The 21,885-nt window shown below is 45.5% G+C and overlaps 1 protein-coding gene across 3 annotated transcripts in view; it reads right to left on the minus strand.

Annotated features, from left to right (window-relative positions):
* The window catches only part of SLC25A37 (solute carrier family 25 member 37), a 128,462-nt gene that overhangs the window by 98,030 nt on the left and 8,547 nt on the right, over positions 1 to 21,885 (minus strand). Inside the window, exon 1 of one of the 3 annotated variants that reach the window (XM_064272684.1) lies at positions 5,345 to 14,345. The exons of 1 other annotated variant lie outside the window; for it this stretch is intronic. The gene's annotated coding sequence lies outside the window, so the exon portion shown is untranslated. One more of the 3 variants, XM_023551008.2, reaches the window with a different exon arrangement.

Raw genomic sequence — 21,885 nt, forward strand, 5'->3', positions numbered from 1 at the left:
CGAAAATGGAGAGTAGAGGAAAGGAGTGTGCTGTCTCATTGGAGGGAGAACAACTAGGAGTATATATATAAAAAAAAAAAAAAAAAGCAGCAAGGTGTATACAAGTTTTTGTATGAGAGACTGACTTGGTTTGCAAACTTGCATTTTAAGCACAACAAAAATTAAAAAAAAAAAATATATTACAGCCTAGAAAACCCTATGGGGCTGTTCTTCTCTATCAAATGGGTTGGCTATGAGTCGAAATCGACTCAATGGCACCTACCATGGTACTTTTAGGACCAGGAGAAAACAATGCAAATTCCCATTCATTCATCTACTCAAAAGCAGCTATGCTCCTGCTTATAGTCAGGTGCTGCCCCAGCAATGGGGACACAGGCGGATGTGCCCGCATGGGGCTCCTGGTTCAGGTGGAACCAGGTACAGACACAATTCCAATCCAGAAGCCAGGGTCTGAGCTCCAGAAGGTTGGCCAGGAATTTCTGTTCTAGACTTTCTCCGAGAGGAAGAAAATAAGGTTTAAGCCAAATCCCTTGCCTTGAATCAATTCCAACTCATACCGACCCTGCAGGACAGAGTAAAACTGCCCACAGGGTTTTCAAGGCTGTAAATATTTATAGAAGCAGACTGCCGTTATCTTTCTCCTGCAGAGCAGCTGGTAGGTTTGAACTGTAGATCTTTCAGGTTTAGGCACCGAAAAATGCTAGAAAAATGCCAAATAACATAAGCATCTGCTGCCCAATATGTGCTTCAGAATTAGAAATCAAATCTGTAAGTTTAATTCTACCTTTTTGCTAATTATTCCCAAGTAGCACTGAAGTTCACTAAATAGAACCATAGTAAAATGCCTAAGCCAAACTGCAGGGCCAAACACCAGCCCCCTCCCTATTTTCCAAGCCCCATTGCTCATCCTGGAAGCAAAGCCTTACCCTTCAGTCCTCTGACAGGCAGAGTTCTCTGCTTCCACCCCTCAGCCATCCACAGCGCTGTGTTCCCACTACATGGGATCTGCTAATGACTCTCCCAAGAAGTGCCAAGGCCAGCTCCCATCAACAACCACCCACAAAAGAGAATATTGGGCAAAGGAGGTTGTTCCTAAACAGAGTCCTCCCACACTGAAATACTAAGCCACAAATACAGCATAAGGTCAGGAGGAAGAGGCTTTTTTGGCACCGGGCTTTGTGGAAAGGATTGTCTTCCAGAGTAAAACCACAACCTCATCTAGGACTTGGAAAGCCCTATCTCACCTTCCAGAATCCCAGGAGGCACAGTACACATGAAGAAACCCAAACCACATCAAGGAACACCACACACAGTAAAACTTTCAGCCTCCTAGTTCAAGACTACCAGCATTACTCACTCAGGGCCCATTCCCTTACTCTGCTCATTTACAGAAGATGGACTCTTCATAGCGCTTTCAACGATCATACCCTAGCCCTCTGAAAACACATGTAATCATCATCAAAAATGGACATGTGGTGACCATCCAGCATCATTACCACGCTCATTAACCAAGTATGGAGGAATGCAAAAAATCCTCTAAGGGCGAACAATGAGAGTCATGGCTTTCTGAAGCACACCTAAATCTATTCGCATGTTCAAACTTTCAAAGCACATTCTCTTCACATCTCCCAAATGGCAAAAATGAAAAGTGTATATACAGAGAAAACATATGTGTGTGTATGTATATATACAGATATACATATACATTCTTTGTATATTATTACGCATATACACACATACATATATATGAATATATTCTCTGAAAAAAATATCAAAAGGAAAACTTGTTCCTCGTAAAGTTCAGGAACCAGCAAGAGAAAAATGACTCCTCAAAAGTAGTCACTGAGAAGAAAACCAAAGACAAGGAAACAAAGAAAGGTTAGTCCAAAGGACTAATGGACCACAACTACCACAGCCTCCACCAGACTGAATCCAGCACAATTGGATGGTGCCTGGCTATGACCACCAACTGCTCTGACAGGGATCACTGGTCTGACATAGACTGGAGAAACCCTGAGAGTATGGCCCCCAGACATCCTTTTAACTCAGTACTAAAGTCACTCCTGAGGTTCACCTTTCAGCCAAAGATTAGACAGGCCCAGAAAACAAACAATAATCCATGTAGCTCAACCATGTATATGAGGCTAAATGGGCACACCAGCCCAGGGGCAAGGGTGAAAATGCAGGAGGGGAGAGGAAAGCTGAACGAATAGAAATGGGGAACCCAAGGTCAAGAAGGGGAGAGCGTTGACACACTGTGAGGTTGGTAACCAATGTCACAGAACAATATGCATATTAATTATTTAATGAGAAACTCATTTGCTCTGTAAACCTTCATCTAAAACACACACACACACAAGAGTATCTCAGGGCAATAAATAAAAAGATTACAGCTGTGTCACATGGGGTTGCTATGAGTCAAAATCGACTCAGTGCCACCTAATAACAACAGGTTTTATGTTCCAGCAATATGAGTGCAATCTACATGGGTCTCCCACATTCTCCCCTTCTATTTAGTTAAACAAGTTGCTGATGAGCCAAATCTAATTAATGGCGACCCCATGTGTGTCAGGGCAGAACTATGCTCCACAGGGTTTTCAATGGCTGATTTTTCTGCTGTAGATTGCCAGGCTTTTCTTTTGAAGCACCTCTGGATGGACTGGAACACCCAACCTTTCAGTTAGTAGCCAAGCACATTAAACATGTGAATCACGCAAGGACTCCACCTATACTATACCTGCTATATCTACATCTCTACTTGTATGTCTATATCTATTCTATATTCATATACCTCTGTTGGTGAGTGTAACATGCAAATGACAAGTTCAAACAATGTAGAAATTTTAAAACGTTTTATTTAATCCATGTCCTACGCTTCACAGAAAAATTCAGATGTCACGCTGTTGAAAAGAAATCTGAAAATACAAATCACCTCAGATAAGGCCTTGGTATGCATTATTGATAAATTTTATCACATTTTCTTTTTGTGGATAAATTCAAGGTAAAATAAAAAATCTCCATGTTTAAAAAAAAAAAAGTAGTCCTTGCCCTCCCTCCTGAAAAAGGGAGAATCATATGGGTAGAATGGTACAAGGGGAATTCCAGGCATACACATTTTGAAAAAAGCTCCCCAGCTCATTCTGAAAAGCCCCTGTTAAGACTCACGACTTCAGAGCAAGCAGAAGGTTCCACTCTCTGGAAAATCAGTTTTGTCTTCTTACCAAGACAGAACAAAGAAATAATGAGGCCTGATGAAAACACGAGTCCAGCTAAATTACGTCTGCATCAATTTTCCCACCTACCTATAAGAAGCCCCAGGCTTCCTTCTGTTTTTAGGCCACCCTGATTTGGGGGGGACGGGGGTAGGGGAATGGAAATGAGTTCATATATGTGAGAACCATAAGGGTGTTCTGCCTTTACAATTATGTCCCCTGGTGCCCCACTTTCCAGAAAGATCACATTTACCCTTCTGAACAGACCTGTCACCATCCGACCTTCCTGGAACCTGCTGCCTCTAAAGTGCAGGCCTGGACTGCAAAGGGTTCATGCCACCTGCCATTCAGACTCTCCAGACACACAGTTCTGAAACATTCAGGGTCCGTCAGCGGCATGCTCAGAAGCACTGCCGTTTCTAGGGAAAAACAACCAAATGAAAGGCTTCCATCCCACATTTCAGTACAAAATACAAATTCCATTAAGAAAACCACAGCCAGGTTTCTCAGCCTCTCAGACAGGAAGCCACAGCAGCAAACATCGCTTCTCCTTGGAATACGCCACAGCAGGGAATACCAAGAGCGTAGATTCAGATTCTAGATAACATCCAATGGGGAAAGGATGCTCGAAAGTGGGGACATTTAAACTGCATCAAGAAAGAGGAACGGTCTTCAATCAGTATGAAATGGAGCTGTTACTACAATCTCTTTTACGCTATTTGATTTTTTAGCTACATGCATATGTTACTTCAGTTTTTTTAAAAAAAAGCAAACAGAGCAGGGAGAGGAAGAGAACAACCCTGGCTGAGGGAATGTGAATGTGCAGGTGTATCTGGGAAACAAGGACATTGTGGCTGGAGGGTATGTGTGCAGAGTAATACAATGGTAAGATACAGTTGGAGAGGTGGCCCAGGACTTAGGGTAATGGCTGGTACGTTAGATGATCGATAGATGTTTGCTGGAAGAAAGGCAGGTTGGGACTAGACTATGGGAGGCCCTGAATACCTTGCCAAGGAAATTAGAATTTACTTAATAATCATGGTTACCTGTTGCACAGGACAGCAATATGACAGGAGCTACGAAGAGCCACACAGTAAGCAAGACAGGTGGAAATCTCCTGCAGGTGGGAGAAGGGAACGGGCTTACGGAAGAGAAGCCCACCCTGCTGGCTTATGTTACAGGCTGGCCGCTCTCTCCGAAGATGCCACCACCTGCAAGGCCACCATTGCATCGTCACACACTACTTAGATCTTCCTCCCTACCACAGGCAGCAGCTCATGGCCTTGCATGAGGCTCAAGTGATGCCATTCTCACATTCCTTGACCCCAGCAGCCAGACCTGGTCCCCCTCTCCTCCTCTAGTGAGTCCTACAGTAGAAGGAAGGAGGGAAGAAACAATCTGTCCCTGGCTCAGGCCCAATGCACCAGGGAGGCACTCACAACATCCAGTTTGTGGCCCGCCCAAAGGATTATCTCTGCCCCACAGGTGGGGCAAATTCCCAAGATTCCAGGTAACAGGGCTGGGATTTCATGGGTGGGACTGGTGACCTTGCTGGGAGGAGAGGGATGGGAGCGCACCGGGCTGGAGGTAAAGCCTGAACCACCAGACACCCCGACCCATGTTGCCCTGCTCTAATAAGAGCAGCAGGGGCTGGGGGTCCTAGGTTCTGATCCCACATCTGCTTGAACTGACTGTATAGCCTTAGGTAAACCAATTTGCTTCTGAGGCCCAATGTCCTTATTTATAAAGCAATTATAATGAAAACAAGAGTAATATTAGCAGCTAGCTATGCTCATATTGCAAATGAGGAAACTGAGGCAATAAGTAACTTGCCCCAAGGTCACAAAGATATGAAGTACAGAAATAAGTTTGGAAGCCAGGCAGTCTGGCTCCAAAGTCATGCTCTTAACCACTAGGCTAAGGGGTGGACTCTAAGAGATCATAGGTGATCTCTAACTTCCTTCTGTCTCTGATACTGTCTTATGACCATGCTAAATTACATGTATACCATCCTCCTATGTGCCTGACCTTTTTTCAAGGGGAAACAGCCCTGACTATGTCAAAGTCACCCAAATCCTCACTGGTTAATGTCCATATGGCTCCTGAGGTGGTTTACTGAGCAGTATACTTACAAGCGGAGTTCGTGGTATTGCAAACAGTTAACATGCTCAGCTGCTATCCAAAAGGTTGGTGGTTTGAGTCTGCCCAGAAGCACCTCAGAAGAAAGGCCTGCTGATCTACTTCTGAAAATGCAGCCACTGAAAACCCTATGGAACAGTTCCACTCTGACATACACACGGGTCGCCATGAGTCAGAGTCAACTCAATGGTAACTGGTTTATACTTACAGGCAGTCATGATCCCAGTCCCATGAAGGTCATGGGACTTCACTCTGTCCCACAATCTTGGCAATTAGTGTGACCACTGGTTCTAAGCAGAACTGGATAATACTGACTGGTGTGATACAAACCCATTCTCTCTCCTGGAAAAGAGTTCAAACCATTTGTCTGGCAAATGTTGCGGGCAGGAGGGTTATCTCGATAGATGAAAACCTAGCGTTCCCATCACTAGTCAAAGGCTAAGACTGAAATATTCCGAAGGCCAGACTGCTTTCAAGGAAGAATTTAATTCACTGCTGTGGCGTGGACTAACTAGGTCCTACCACTAACTCGGCCAGCCCTTGTCTATATCATCGGCTTATAAACATCCCACTTACAAGTAGGGACAAGATGCCACATGCAGAACTGCAGAAACACCTCATCCTCGAAAGCTTTTTATTTTCCTGGTGTGTAGGTAAACTCCTGAAGGAAGCATCATAACATCACATCGAAGAATAAATTTAATTGAGTCCACAACAAAGCCCCCTCGAAACACATCGACTCACCATAAAACACCAGAATACCTACTGTGCGTGGGACAGAAGACGGGCCCTGGTCTCTGCTCCCCACTTCAGCCACAACAGGTCTGCCATCATCTCTTTGGTATGTTGGGGCTCCCTATGAGTTTTTTTTGATTACTGAGTTCTAACACCCATCTACCCTCGCCCCACTTCATTCTGCAAATGGGGACATAGTCCTGGCTGGCCTGAGCTCCCAGCATGGATGAGACTTGGCCCTGCCCACCTGACTCCCAGATCCTAGTCCACCCAGCCTTTGCCCATAATTTGCCGAAAACTCCAATCACAGAAACCTAGTCAACCACCCACCCAATGCTCAGAGGCAGCCTCTGCCCATAAGGTACTTATGTTCTAATTGGAGAAACTAGACTAGTAAGAGGTCTAAATGCAACAGGAATGGAGGTGGGATGTGGGGGCCAAGGGGACTGGAGGAGGGGATCAAAAGGGAGACCTCGTGTGTAAGGCAAGCATCCCTTCTCAACACGGCCCAGGATGGCAGGGCAAGACTGAGAGAATGGAGTCTGAAGTTCATTCGTTCACTGAACAATTACATACTGAGCCTCTACTCTATGCCAGACATCATTAAGAACTAAGCAGGCAGGGACAGCCCCGTCCTCAAAGGTCTCACAATCAAAATTCTGTTCTAGTTTTTAGTTGTATGAACTTGGTGAAGTTATTAACTTTTCTGAACTTTACTAGGTATAAAAACCCTTAAACCACATGCTTCCTCAGGTGAAAAAATGAGAAAACTTAGGTACATCCATCACCTAGTACAGTGCAGTAGATGTTCAATAAATGTTTATTATTATAATTATTTTTAAGAGAGGCTCCAATATGTTCACTGCCCGGAAGGGGGAGGACCACCACCTATGTAAATATAAATGGGTTAAAATCTCATTACAAACACCCACCAAAACCAGCTTAATCTTGCCTAAGGTGTGGGTGTTTCCCCCTGCATGCAGACAAATGGCTGTTTAGCACAATGTTTTGCATAAAAACCCTTTCTCATTAAAGAGTTTGAAATTAATCACATTAGACTCTAGAACAGGACAGATCATAAACCACACAATGGATCTCTAGGTCCCATAAAAAAGTTACCAACTGGGGGCATCTGGACACCAAGCCACAGTTCCCACATCCTCACAAAGAAGGGGAAGGAATGAAGCCCTACTCTGACCACCTCTGATTAGTTAAGATTGCGTGACAAAGATGCCCTCCCAGTTCCCGCTGGACTCCAGACCCACGCAGGCCAGCTAAACAATGCAGTGGTCAGCTGTCCAGGCTCTGAGCCCCACCTGTGTCTAAGTCCCAGCTCTGCCACTTCCTCCCTGTGTCACCCTCAGCAAGTTACTTAATCTCTCTGAGCCTGTTTCCTAATCTGTAAATGTGCCTACAAAACAGTGCCTACAAAACAGTGCCTACATCTTCAGGTTTCTGTGACGATTAAAAGAAATAATGGACGAAAAACCCTTTGCATGGTGTCTAGCATACAGCTGCCTTGCTGTTTCGGGTGAACAGCAAATTCCTAGGAAGATGTTATTTTTACTCTAATTCCTTTATACAATTCTCGTTCCGTAGGAGGAAGAAAATCAAACCAAAAGCAAACCTGTTGTCGTCAGTTCTGACTCATGACAACCCCATGTATGTCAGTATAGAACTGAGCTCCATAGGGTTTTCAAGGCTCTGACCTTTCAGAAGCAGATCTCCAGGTCTCTCTTCCAAGGCACCTCTCAGTGGGTTCAAGCTGCCAAGATTTTGGTTAGCAGCTGAGCGTTTAACTGTTTGCACTACCCAAGAACTCTGGTTAGAAGCAAGCCCACCCATAATTACTGTACACTGACAGTAGAAGACATCTGAACAACCATTCAGCTTTGCTTTCCCTCAGAAAGGGCCCAGAAAAGGAAAGGGACTTGCCCACAGTGGCCTCATAAGGGTGCCTGTCCCTCTCACCCCCATACACTCACCTTTCTTTACTCATCATTTCTGACTGAATGGACCAGCCTGCTTAAATTAATCCTCATTATGTAACAAAGGAAATTTGGATAGCTAGAGACGTAGGAAAAAAAATCACCAGTGTTAGTTTACATAGGCACAAAGGGTCCAAGATGAAGGTGCTGCAGGAAGCTCACTCACCTGGCCTGGCTAATGTGCTCAGGGCCCAGTGTTGTTTGGCAAAAAACCAAAACCAAACCAGTTGCCATCGAGTTGATTTCAGCTCATAGTGACCCTACAGGACAGAGCAGTATTGCCCCATAGGGTTTCCAAGGAGCAGCTGGTGGATTCAACCTGCTGACTTTTTGGTTAGCAGCCGAGCTCTAAACCACTCTGCCACCTGGGTTGTTCAGAGAGCTTAAAAAAAAAAAAAAACCCACTGCTGTGGAGTCAACTCTGACTCATAGAGACTCTTAAGACAGAATAGTGCTGCCCCAAAGGGTTTCCAAGGCTGAAATCTTTAAAGAAATAGACTGCCACATCTTTTTCCTGCAGAACAGCTAGCAGGTTCAAAACGCCAACCTTTTGGTTAGCAGCTGAACGCTTAACGGCTATGCCACCACTGCTCCTTCCTGGAGAACTTTAGCCAGTGCTAAAAGTCCGTGGCTAGGGCTGGGCAGGGAACCTAAGTACCACCCAAGATTCCCTGACACTGCTGACTGGCTCCCACTGCAGTGTGGTCTTGCATGGCCAACCACTGTGGAAAAGGCCCTCACCACTGCTCAAGGGCTTGCTACTCTCTGAACTGACAAGAAAACAGCCCCAGGGGCAACAGCTACAGAATTGGGCAGGGGGGAGTCCTTCGTGGGTTCTGCACCCCTCTACCATGCTGCCCAGCAGCCCTGGGGAACTTGGCCCTTCACAGCCTGTGGGTGTGAGCAGGCTCTTAGGTCTCTCAGATAAATCCACATGGCACTGAAAAATAGAGATGTTTACCTGAGTATGTCTTACTTTACCAAATGGGGGAATCCTCGAATATGTGCACCTAAATGTGCACATGATAAAACAGAGAGAGCCCTGTTCCAAAAGTCAGAAGATCTAAATTCTAGACCAGCTCTGCCACCACCTGACAGAGGAACTCCGAGCACTCACTTCACCTCTAGGAAGCATGGAATTTCCACCAGCATGGAAGCCCTATAAGGAAAGAGATTTCTTCTCCTTTGTTCGCCTATCTATCACAACTGTAAACATCTGTTGAATGAATAACTGGACTTAATGGACTATCTCTAAGGAGATCCTATGGAGCCCTGGTGGCGAACAAGTTAAGCAATGAGCTGCTGACTGAAAGGTTGGCAGTTCGAGCCACCAGTGGTTCCTTGGAAGAAAAGACCTGGTGATCTGCTCCTGTGAAGATTACAGCCTAGGGGCAGTTCTACTCTGCCCCATAGGGTCACTATGAATCGGAATCAACCTGATGGCACACAACACCACCACCAACGAGATCCTGTTCAGCCTTTAATGTTCTAGATCTATGAAACCTATAAAGAATCCTTTGAAAAACAAATGTGTGTGTTTTACTTTGAGTGGAAGGTAGATCTACATTATTCTACATCAGAACTACTTGAAGCAGAAACACACCTGTATTAAAATTAAAAAATAAAAAATAACAAGATTTCTAAATCTAATCAATGGCTCATTCCACACAACATTTCATAGTCTGAAATGTCAGCACAGCCAAGGAATTCAGACAATAGTTCCTTGGGGTTTCCCATAACACCTGGAATAGTAGGGCTTTTGTTTGTTTTTGGTAAAGGCAGCCAGTGGTCTCAAATGCACAGAATTCCCTGGACACAGCAATAATCTTGGGCCCCAGAGCTCGCCTTGTAAGGAAGCACCCAGAAGGTCAGTCCAGGGGCTCCTCAACGGAAGCAAAGGTTTAACAGAAGGCGAAACGCTCTAGACACAGAGCTAGAGCCCTCATTCTTCCCCACATGCTGGACGCTGCCCCAATTATGCAGCGCCTCCCTTTCCTGTACATGCTGGCCTGTGCTACCCCAAAAGATCTTATCCCTGGAATCAGCAACCCAACTGCTCGGACATGGAGGTAGCTGATGAAAACGCTGCCAAACATTAGTGACAATGCCAAAGATTCCAAGACACTGTCCCTGCCACCAAAGCCAGGGCAGCTGGGACGGCACCACAGAGTACTATGGTCACAGCTCTCCTGGTGTCCATGCTGAATGGGGCCCAGGGAGCCAGGCGCCTAAAAAGCCTGTGCACTTCTCTCAAGTCAGGACTGGTCCTGCCAGCTTCCACAATGCTCACTTTCCACACCCTTCACAAACCCTACCATTAGCCTACTATCCATGGGAAAAAAGATGTTTAGAAACAGCCCTGTCACCAGCCTTCTCTCATTCACTCCTCTACATATAATTATATCAGGTGATGTGCCTGCATGTCTGTCTCCCATTAAAGTCTGAGAGAAACGTGAAGGGACAGCATCATTCACGTTTATGATCTCGGCGCCTAGTGCTGTGCCTATTCAATAAATGACTGACATAGGCTCAGGGATGAACTAGATCTCACCCATACAAATTTCACCATACAAAGCAGGCAATGAAAGGTCCGCACTCACTCCCAGCCCTGCGCTGCTATGCGCTTCCTGATGATCTGTGTCCCGTGGCGTGATGCGCGATGCACTCGAGGAGAGCAGAGGCCCCTCACAGCATTTTCTGGGCCTACCCCATAGGCTAAGAGTCTAGGACATAAACCCCTATGAAAACCCTTCTCCAGCGTACAGGGAATGCTAGAGGTCTGACTAGGTGTCCAGGGTGAGTTCCCCAGATGTTTCTGAAGCCAAAGTCAGGTCTTCCCCAAACACTACTGTCAAATTATCTCCATAATACTAGATGATTTACACGCAGGCAGGGCCTGATCACAGCTCTAGAGGATATTCTCCCACTATCCTCACACACTTTTCACACCAAAAAGCAGTAATAAAGAAAAATGACAAAATACCAAAACCAAGAGGCTTGGTGTTCTAAGGATCTCAGGGGAAAGACACCAAAGGAAACATCTTAACTTTCACCCTCCAGGGGGCCTACGTGCTACAAATAAAACAAGGTAGACAATATGTAAAAATGGTTTTATAAGTTTTTTGGGGTTCATTTTTTAAGTTTTATTGAGTGCTGAAGGCAATGGGAGGAGCCTTCAATCATTGGGGTAAGATACCATGCTGATTAAAACCTTCTTCTAGAAAACAAAGAGCTCAGGTGTACATTTTAAACCAAAGCCAGCTTGCTAGAAAGAAAGCACAGGATTTCCAGAAGTGGGAGAAGGCTGGTACTGGGGATGATCCTGAGTCCCCAGACTACAACAGTCTCAGTTAGCAAAATGACATGGTCATTCTTAAAAAAAAAGTATCGAGCACCTACTAAATAAATGCCAGTGTGATGCTAGGAGTACCGGGGATTAATGATGAACAAAACACAGTCCTTGCCTTGAAGGAGCTTACAGGCTAGTAGTGGAGAAGAACACTAAACACACACACACACACACACACAAATCACACAAATAAAAAATTACAAACTCGAAAAGTCATGAAAGGATTCCTCATGGTGCAACAGTTAAGCACTTGGCTGCTAACTGAAAGGTTGCTGGTCTGAACCCGCACAGCAGCTCTGCAGAGGAAAGACCTGGTGATCTGCTTCCATAAAGATTACAGCCAAGAAAACCCTATGGGGCAGTTCTGCCCTATCACATGGGGTCACGAGGAGTTGCAAATTGACTCGACAGCACTGAACAACAACCACAGTCATGAAGCAAAGGTAGAAGGTACTATGAACAAATACGGAGGACCTAATTTAGGTATGGGGAGGCATCCTGGAAGTGACTTCTAGGCAACGATCTGAAGAGGTTGGGTGGCGTTGGGTAGGTGAAGCATGGGAGAAAGGGACTCTGGGGCACAGGAAGCAGCAGGTAGGATGAGAACACAGGCCCTGAGGAGCCTGGAAGCCTGGGAGTAGCAGGAGATGAGCCTGGGATGAGGCATGAGGACATAGAACCCATGCTAAGTCCTGAAAACCACAGCACAAGGAGGGTAGATTTTACCCTTCATGCTATGGAAGCCACTATGGAGTCTGAAGTAGCAAAGTGACACGATCCAATTTACTTTTTAAAAAGAACACTTGGGCTGTTACACAGAAAAACTGTCGGGGGCCAAGGGAAGAACAGGTAAATATGAGGAAGTTTGTGACCTGGAGCAAGGCTGCTGGCAGGGGAGATGAAGAGAAGGCAGAGATCTGACATGTTAGGGAGGGAGCATCAATAGGACTTGGTGAAAGATGGGCTGGGAGGGGCAATGGAGAGAAAAAATCAGGGGTGATTACTAGGTTTCTGGCTTGAACAACTAGCTAGATGGAGGTTCCCTTCATTAAGATGGGGAAAGACCACAAAAAAGAAGGGCAGATTTGAGATGAGGGGATGGGCAAGGAAGGATTTCACCTTTGTATATATTAAATTTGAGATGCCAGTGAGCTGTCCAGTAGGCAATTAGGTACATGGGTCTGGAACAAAGAAAAAGTCCTAGTCTAGAAATAAACATTTGAAAATCATCAGCAGATGACCGTTAGGATGCCATTATCCCAGTTAAGAGTGTAAAGTGAAACGGGAAGAGGGTGTGGGACCGAGCTCTGGGTAACTTCTAATGGTGCGAGATTAGGCAAAGGAAGAGGATCTAACAAGGAAGCACGAAAAGAAGCAATGAGAGAAGTGACTTCTCCCTACTTTGAATCCTCATAGCCCTTTATTTTTACCTCTCTTGTACTCTTATATTGTACATGTTACACTACAATTTCACTTGCAGGTGCTTGCCAACTATACTTTAAACTCTTGTGGCAGGGACTGAGTCTCACATTTGTAACCTCCACGCTCCCTTTCATAAAGCAGTAACCCAGTGATGAAGGGATCCACGAAAACACCAAAAATGAATCACATATACCTGCCATTTTACCATGTCCCCTTCAGCCTGAGCATACCAGTACTATATTCTGGTGCTTCTAAGTCTTTATTCTAGAAACAGTAACTTAAAAAAAGAATGTCATCAGAGAGAAAAAGTTCAGGAATAGGGATCTAAGCACAAAAGTGCCACCCCTGTCATCACCGCCACCATATACATACAAACATACACACAGACACACACACAGGTGAACGGCAGGAAAAAGTCTTCACTTCTTCTTGCCATGGTTTTCTCTCTTCTCTGCCTTCTTTTATTCTGCTTCCATTTAGAACTTCCAGAACACAATGGAGAAATTAAGATAATGAAAACTAAACTTCAATATGCTCATCCGCTCCTGTGAATGCAACCTTTATACGGAGACGCATGACAGGCTCCCAATTAGATGGACAGCATCGGGCTCTCACATGGCTCTCTTTACAGACACATGCCCTTCAGCAATCCTAAAGTCAGAAGGTGCAGTGTCCACAGGACTACATCTGCTTCGCACCTAATGGAAGTCCCAGCCTATCTGAATGGAAATGGTCTCTGGTCCCAGTAAGGGGCTGCACCTTTGGCTCGTAACCTCTAGGTCCCTGGCCAGAGAGCCCGCAGATCATGTATCCCGTATATTCCTGACAGTGACATATCCTCAAATAAAAACATGGGCTCAATTCCCACTTCCACTGCCCTAATTCAGGCCCTCACCATCTGTTGTTTGGGGACTGCAGTAGCCTCCTGGAGGATTGTCCTGCCTCTGACAGATCCCCCTCTAATCCATCCTCTCTGCTGTCAGTTGCTGGGGTTACCACAGGTCTATCTGATCACAACACTCCTCCACTTAAAAACCTTCAGTGGTACCCCAGATACCTGCAGCAATGCCTTCAAAGAATATCAGGGCAGGCTGTTGAATGAAGATTGGGTGCCCTACCCCTAGAGAGTCTTTCAAAGAATACTGATCTACAGAATCAAGTCCAAAGTCCATTGGCAAGGGCTTCCGGGAGACCATACCCTCCCTGTCCCTACTTTTGGAAATTCCTATCATGCCATGAATTGGCCCTCTGCACAATTTCCTACTTGCTCTCTCTCTCTCTCTTTAGAATGCCCTTCCCTCATTCCTCCATCTGCAAAATGCCACTCTTGAGGTATGGCTTGGATTATCCTAGGTCCTCAAGACCCTTGCCCTTTGACCCTCCAGGCAGTGAGAGACACCTCTTCATGTGTCCCCTTGATAACAAGTGTGTGTCTATCAGTGGGCTGTGGTCATATATATGCCTATCTGTCCTCCCCACAGTGTGACAGCTCTGGGAGGGTAGAGGGCAGGACTGGTCTCCTAGTGCCTGGAAAAAGTAGGTTCACCAAGCCTGTTAAAAGGGTACCTAAGACCAGGGTAAGTTACCCAGACATACCCCACATCACACCACAGAGCGGCCTCTTCTCATAGAATTGCTTTTCAGTCTGCTTGGTTTTTGATCTCTTGCCTTGGCTTTGGAACAGAGAAGAAGGAAGAGAAGAAAGAAAGGAAGCAAATGAAATAGGAGAATGTCACTGTAAAATCTAAAGGGCGCACGAGTCATCGGGAGTGATGACACTCCCGTCACCGTGAGGTGAGATGGTGCAGCCAGCCTCCTAAAGTGAGGAATGGTCCCCCCACTCTCTGTCACTCCTGCCCCCTCTCTCTCAAAATGCTCAGGCTGTCTGGGCTAAGCTCATCTGTGCTGCTGGCAACACTGGGCAACCTTGACCATACCAGCTGACCCCTCAATGACTCAGCTTCCTTCCTGGTACTGAACTTGTGAAAGGTCTCCAGCAGGAGGGAGTCAGAAAGCTATAAACAGGGCCTCCCAGAAGCATCTGCTACACTTCTCCCCTTGATTTCAAAGCAGGACTACGGCCATTCAGCATTTTCTGGAATCACCTGAATGAAGGAGAGATTAAATAGCTATAATTTCCAGGCAGACATTTTGGGATACAGGGGCAAGTCAGGGTGCTGAAAATGGTATTCACAGCTGGTTGCTGTCCCTACTTCTCTGCCTCCTTGCAGAATTCCACTGCAGGGGTCTTCTCAGCTCCCTCTTCAAAGAGGAGTGCTTACCAGTCTATTCTTCACATTCAGAGTCCAAAGAGGGAGGCCACAAGTTATACCGCCCCATGGGAATAAGGAATAAAAATTTCAGAACTGGAAATTCCTAAGAAACCATCTGGCTTTGGTTCAAACTTGCTAGTTTACAGGTGAAGAAACTGAGACTCAGAGAAGTTAAGTGTTCACTCAGTTAGTGGACTTCTGGTCATCTGAAGCTAATTATAATTCATCCAAAAACGTCAATAGAAATATTACGTGTATGTTTATACAGAAAGAATCGGTGTTTGTTTTGGTTTTCCTCATTTCATTTCCTGCCCTTTCATTCCCTGCCCCCCATACTCAGGTGACACTAGGAGCGGCGGATTCTGGGGTTTGCAAAGACTCCCGGTCGCTTATACCCTGGTTGCTCAAAGTAAAAGATCAGAAATCTGTTTTTAAATCTAAAATATCTTTTGTTAAAAAAAAATTTCCAGCATTGTAGTAGCTTTTGGTTTGAAAGAGAACTTCAGAAACTTTCTTGTGATTATCAGAAAACACAAAAGACCCTTGGAAGAGCTACACAAGGAAAGTTTGTAGCACGAATGCTCACCCAAAGTCAGGCGGGGCGTCACCCAGTGGGCATACTCTCAGAAGCCTATGGAGGGAGCAGAGCCAACTCCAAGGATCAATGGAATCTGCTGCCACCTACATTTCTACCAATAAAAAAAAATACTACCCCAAAATGACAAATTTCAGTTTCAACTCCTCTACCTCCTTCCCAACCTTGAAAGGTTTTTTGGAAGCCAAGAAGTAGCTACATTTTAACTTGTATTTTCCCCATTCCTATTACAGTTTTTACAATTAAAAGTTATTTCTGAAGCTGGTATTCTTAAAGTTCTCAGGGCTAAATATAAATCTGCATTAATTTTCAAAGCTGATTTAACACTTCACTCTTTCTGGCCTGCCTAAATACATTTACATTAGTCCAGTTACCGCCTGAGAGGCCAAGATTCAAGGAAAAGGAAAAAATGTTTTTAAACACAATTACACTCAAAGAGAGATCTTCAGTCTCTCACACACTGTAGGTTCTTGACCCGTCACTGACAACATTTCTCTACCCAGGTATTTTCTACGCCTCAACTTCTTCCAGATCAAGTCTTTGATTCTATACTGACCACTTCTTCTGAGTTAAATAGCTCAGCATTGTCTAACGACAATGAAAAAGGCCAACACACCGCTTCCTTCAAGACACCCAGCAAACAGGTTTTATAACAAAGACCTCCTTAGCCAGGGGACTCCATGGATACAGAAGGAGAGGGGTGGCACTGGGGTCAGTGGGTTTGTGCCTGTGTCACAGCACTGGCTTCTGGGAGAAACAGGACTCAGTTCCAGAAGCTGCGAGATCCAGGTACTTCTGTCTAACCCTTAGACTAATATAAACACTTGAAGAAAAAGCCTCAAGGGCTGAGTCTTGACCAGCTTAGAGGCAAATGGACAAGCTGCTGACTGAACCCTCTGTATTTTCTAGGAACCTCCAACTTTGAGAAAGAAACACTTAAAGGAAAGAGAGAGAACAGGAAAAAAAAAAAAAAGACTTCAGCTATATAATGACCTTGTAGAGTGACAAAAAATAATACATGAATTCAGACTACTCCTGAGTGTCAAGAAATCCCGGCACAGTTGTTACCTACATTTACCACCATCCTACAGTTCGTCAAGGCCTTCTTTATCCTACAAATTATGACCTGGTCACAGGGGCCCATAAAGGTCACTTGGGCAAACCCTAAAACTTCACATCACATAACCAGATTTAATTTTTAGCTACATACCTGGCCTCTGCTCCAGCTGACACTTGCCACTAAAGCCACCCATTATTATAAACCAATTACACATAGAAAAGCCTTTGATATTACAACTTTCCTCCCTTCCTCCTTTTGTCATGGTCTTCCTCTAGTCCTCTAGGCTCTGCCATGCAAGTTCCCACCCAGGGAGGAGGCTGGGCTTCCCTCGAAGCCATGGGGCAGTTGCCAGAGGCAACCTCCGGAGGCAGTCATTCGGTGGTGGTGGTGGCGGTGGCTGTGGCAGAGCAGGGAATTAAACTTTTAGAACAGGGAGAAGAGCAGCAGCTGCAGATTCAGCCCAGGAGGCTGATGATCCAAACTGCAAAAACTTCCCCCGCTGACTTTGCAGTCAGATGGCTCAGAGCAGAGCCGCACAATCAGAGTGTTAGTAGCGTGTAGGCACCTTGATGAAGGCCAGGTACCTCTGGGCCGAGCCATGTCTTTTCCAGGGACAGAAAGACTTGTACAGTTTTGTTCCAACTTCTGTATCTCCTTCAGGTCTAGATATTAGTTTCTTAAATATTACTGCCTCACGGGGGTTTCCTGACCCTTAGACAATTTGGGTTCCCTGAGGAGCTACACTTCCCCTCCGCAACAACATTCATCACCCTTGAGAGGAATGATTCACTTGTTCTCTGTCCTCCCTGCTAGACCTGAACCTATGGAAGGAGAGACCTTGGATGCGTTGAGCTTCCTGTCCCCTGTCACCGAGATCGGGAGGTTGTACCCAATTATGCTCCAACTCCTTAATTAATTTGGTCATTCAATGAAGTCCAGGGAACGAAGTCACATTTTTGTAAATGCCCTTCAACTTTTCCTAGGCAGAGACAGTACTGACTCAGGCTAATGCAAGCCAACGTTTAGCAAACAAGCCATTCAGACAGTAACTAAGGAGAGCAGCTTTCTTGGTTCTTCAGTTACAGACACACCCTGGATTTCACTCCTTCCACCTTTATATGTATGTATATATACACTAGAATCTTCTCTCCTTTCAAAAGGCTTCCCTGTCTCTCCAGTCTAACTTCTTGGATCTAAAACCCTGCTGGCTACCCAGCTCCTTTAATGAAGGCTTCCGCCAGCCCTGGGACACCCACAATCCTCTTCCATGGCCAGGCAGAGGAGGCAGGAGAGTGGCAGCGGCACCTCGACACGAGGGCAGCTGTGAGTCAGAGGCAGTGCCGAGAAGGTGGTGCGGGGCTCTGCCCGGTGTGTTCCGTTTCCCAGCACACCCAGCTGGCAAGCTTCCTGCATGCTGCAGGCGCCCACCCGCCACCTTCCGTTCCTCAAGCCAGGCGGGGACAAGGCAAAGAGCTGGCAAAACCATCCACTTGGCACCATGAGGACAGAGGGAGCAGGGACCCAGACACAATGGCATCTGTGTCCTCCCCATCCTTCTCCTCTTACTTTCTACGTCAGCAAACAAGGAAAACAGACAGGAAGCCTAGGGGGAAAACCCAATACATAGATGCACTTCAGGACCACCAGTCACCACCCTGGGCCTGGGAAAATCCCAGCCCCAACATCCTCAGGCTCATCTGCCTGGCACTCAAAGGGACAGACTCCTTAAAGTAAGCATATAAAATAAAATCCCACAGAGATCTTCACAGGTCGTAACAGCCCTGGGCACACTGTTGTACTCCCCGAAGGGGGTCTCATACTACCCAAGCCTGCCGTGTGCTGCTGGATGCAGTTATCAGCATCATTGATCCTACATTATCAATTTAAAATATATTTCAGAGAACACTCTGAGTACAATGGCTCTTCCTCATTATTTAGCTAATGGGCCAGCAGCAGACAGCCACCACTGCTTTTACCCAACAGATGGGAGACACTGTGTGTAAGGAGAGAGGTGAAGTGCCCGAGGCCACGCACAGAATCCTCCAGTAGAGCTGGAATGGGAGCCTGTATTTTCCATTCCCATGTGCTCACCTTACCCCTTTAACAGGATCCCAGTCTGATAATAAATACAATCACCTAGCACCCACACAGAGCTTTACACTTTTTAAACTGTGTTCACTGCAAACCTGGCTATATTCTCTTACTAGATGCAATATGCCTGCAGACAGGGTAGGTGTTGCTACTATTCCACATTTAAAATGAGAAAACTGCAGCCCTAAGGGGCCAAGGAACTATGAGGCAGTGCTCTTTCCAATAAGTCATTTTTATACTGTGACCTGGAAAGGAATTCTCAGACCAGTCCAAATTCTAATCACCATAGAGTCCAACTTCAACTCCCTGCTGAAATGAGAAGGTGCCACGGCAGCTGTAATTTGCTCCAGAGAGAAGAGCCAGTCAGAGTCAAATAACCCACAGCAAGAACCATCTGTCACCATACCCTTGCCCTCCTTACTGGAGTATGTGACACCAAGGAACTCCTACATATACATTAGAGCCCTGCACTCTGAGCCATACTTTGCTTTGAATCTAGTTCCTCCCTTCCAGGAATGCAGGTGGGGCCCCATCATCAATCCCAGTCCTTTCTCTCTCATCTCTCAGAAGGCAGCTCAAGGGTTCCACCGTCATTAACATCTGAGCCTGTGCCCTAGCTTCCCACTTGCTTGCTCCCACCTGATCCCCTTCCTCACTTCTTCCATTTTAGCTCTGGTATAGCAGAAACAGGAGCTGAGAGGAAAGACCCAAGTTCTAGGGCACATTATTTATCTGAAGCTCAGTTTTCTAATCTCTTAAATGAGAAACAGCACATGCCTTTCCCGTCTTCAAAGAAGAGCTAAGAAAATCGAGTGACATAATAGAAGTTGGGGATAATAACAAAATTTTGCAATATACAATTACAAAAGCAATATACAAGCATAACCAGGGACTTAATACCTTTAGAAACAATAACAAGAGCTAATGTTAACTGAGCACTTACCACGTGCCCAGCACTATTCTTAACACTCTATCATCTGAGTTCTCATAACAACACTCTGAGGTGGGTATTTCCGTGATCTCCATCTTACAGATGAGAAAAATAAGGCACAAAGAGGCTTAAGTAACTTGATCAGAGCTTGTGCTGTTAACCTGACCACTCTTCTCTTAATCATTAAGCATACTGCCTCTGATACAATCAGTCATTAGCTTAGCATATTAAAGTTTACATAAAGGTCATTTACAAGGGGGATCCCAGCTAGGCTTCTCAATACCCCTGTCAAGTAGGTAAAGCAGATGATATTAATGTAGTTCCATGAGGAGACACTAGCTCAGAAAAATGACTTACGCAAGGTTTCAAAGTTAGTTAATGGGAAGAATGGCAAGACCAGGGCTCAAATGCATGGGCCAAGACCCCTGGTTAATGTCTCTCCCATGAGCCTCGACACTAGCCTAAGTCTGAGACACACCCCTCCCCAGGCCCCAATTAAAGCAGCATCTTAAGTGTTCACTTGATGACTGTGGCAAGGGACAAAGGCTGCTGGTACCACAATAGGGCAGGTCAGGGGCTTTCGTCAGCATCAGGCACCACAGGCCATGAGGCCAGCCAGAGTTTAGGGTACGAGAGCTTTCTCAGTCTCTCCAGCTAGATGTGTCCAGTGGATCCAGAGGCCTGGTGGTCCCAGAGGAAGTCCTCTCAGTTACACAAAGCTGCAGTTCCTCAACCTAGTCTATAATAGCCAGTCATTTCCTAAACCTGTTATGCAACTCTTGCTTCAACCAAGCTGCTGCTGGGATTTCTCCCTATTTCAACATTTTTTGTTTTCTCGTCAGAGAGAAGGCATGAATGTGAAGCCACAGCACCTCTTAGTGACCAGACAATGGCCCTTCTTAACTGTCTGGGATTACCAGTAGGGTGGGGGATATTTTTGGAGGCACCTTCTATTAGCCAACTTGAGCTTCCAGAATGACGAACAACCACATGAGTGCAAAAGAGGATGGGGAGTGATACAACTGAGGACCACTGCCTCCTTCAGCAAAAGAAACCATTTCAAGGGTGGCCTACAAAGAAAGCCAGAATGACAGCCCCTCCCCTCCCCTGCCCCAGCAGGCTCCAGGCCTTCAAGAAGATGGCAGCTTGAGCACACCAAAATCCAGATTGTTTCTTTTAGCCCATGTGAAAGTAAATACCAAGACAGGCAATTCTTCAAAGGGAGTCAGTCCTGCCACACAAGTTCAAGGTCTAATTATAAGGAGCATGTTTTGGGGACAGAGACCATGAGTTCTTATTTTTACATCCCAGTGTCTAGTACTGTGCCTGGCTCTGAAAGGGTACTCAGTAGGTATGGAATGAATAAAGCGAGCAGCCAGATGAGTAAATCATCTCACCAGGGTACAATTGCTGTTCATTTGCTTCTACCGCAAAAAAAGGACACACAAAAGAACTGAGAAAGTTTTTTTGGTGACCAAGAGACATTATGGATTTAAAAACAATACAAAACAGCTAACATTTGCTTTATGGCAGCTTTTATAGTATTTTTCCCCCATATTTCTTTCAAACAGCCATGTCTTCACTTTTCACTCAATATTCATTGGATACCTTTATGTGGCACCCTGTGGACAAGTCAGAGAAGGCCTGAAGGGAGGAAAAACCTCAGCCTCTGTGCCTGCCCTGCTGTGAAGTCCAGGCTCTACCCTGAAGGCAAAAAGACCAGCTGAAAGATTACAAGGTGAGGAAAGATACCACCAGCTCTCAACTAGAGAAATGTCACTGCTCCTCAGTACCCCCTGCCAGCTCTGCTGCATCAGGGAGAACAGGCTGGGGCCTCTAAGGCCACAGTGGGCAGGACCAATTAAGAGCCTACTGTAGTAATTCTTTCAACAAATATTAATGAGCATCTGCTGTGTGCTAGGTACTGTTTTTGGCAATGGGAATACACCAATGAACAAAAGAATAAAAAAAAACCTGCCCTTGTGGAGCTTACATTCTAATGAAGGGAGATAACCACAAACAATACAAATAAGTAAATGATATTATATTTTTTTATTATATTACATATTAAATTATATGTTATTATATTA

Source organism: Loxodonta africana, chromosome 19 (assembly GCF_030014295.1).
Source record: "Loxodonta africana isolate mLoxAfr1 chromosome 19, mLoxAfr1.hap2, whole genome shotgun sequence".
In the NCBI taxonomy this organism is placed as follows: Eukaryota; Metazoa; Chordata; class Mammalia; order Proboscidea; family Elephantidae; genus Loxodonta; species Loxodonta africana.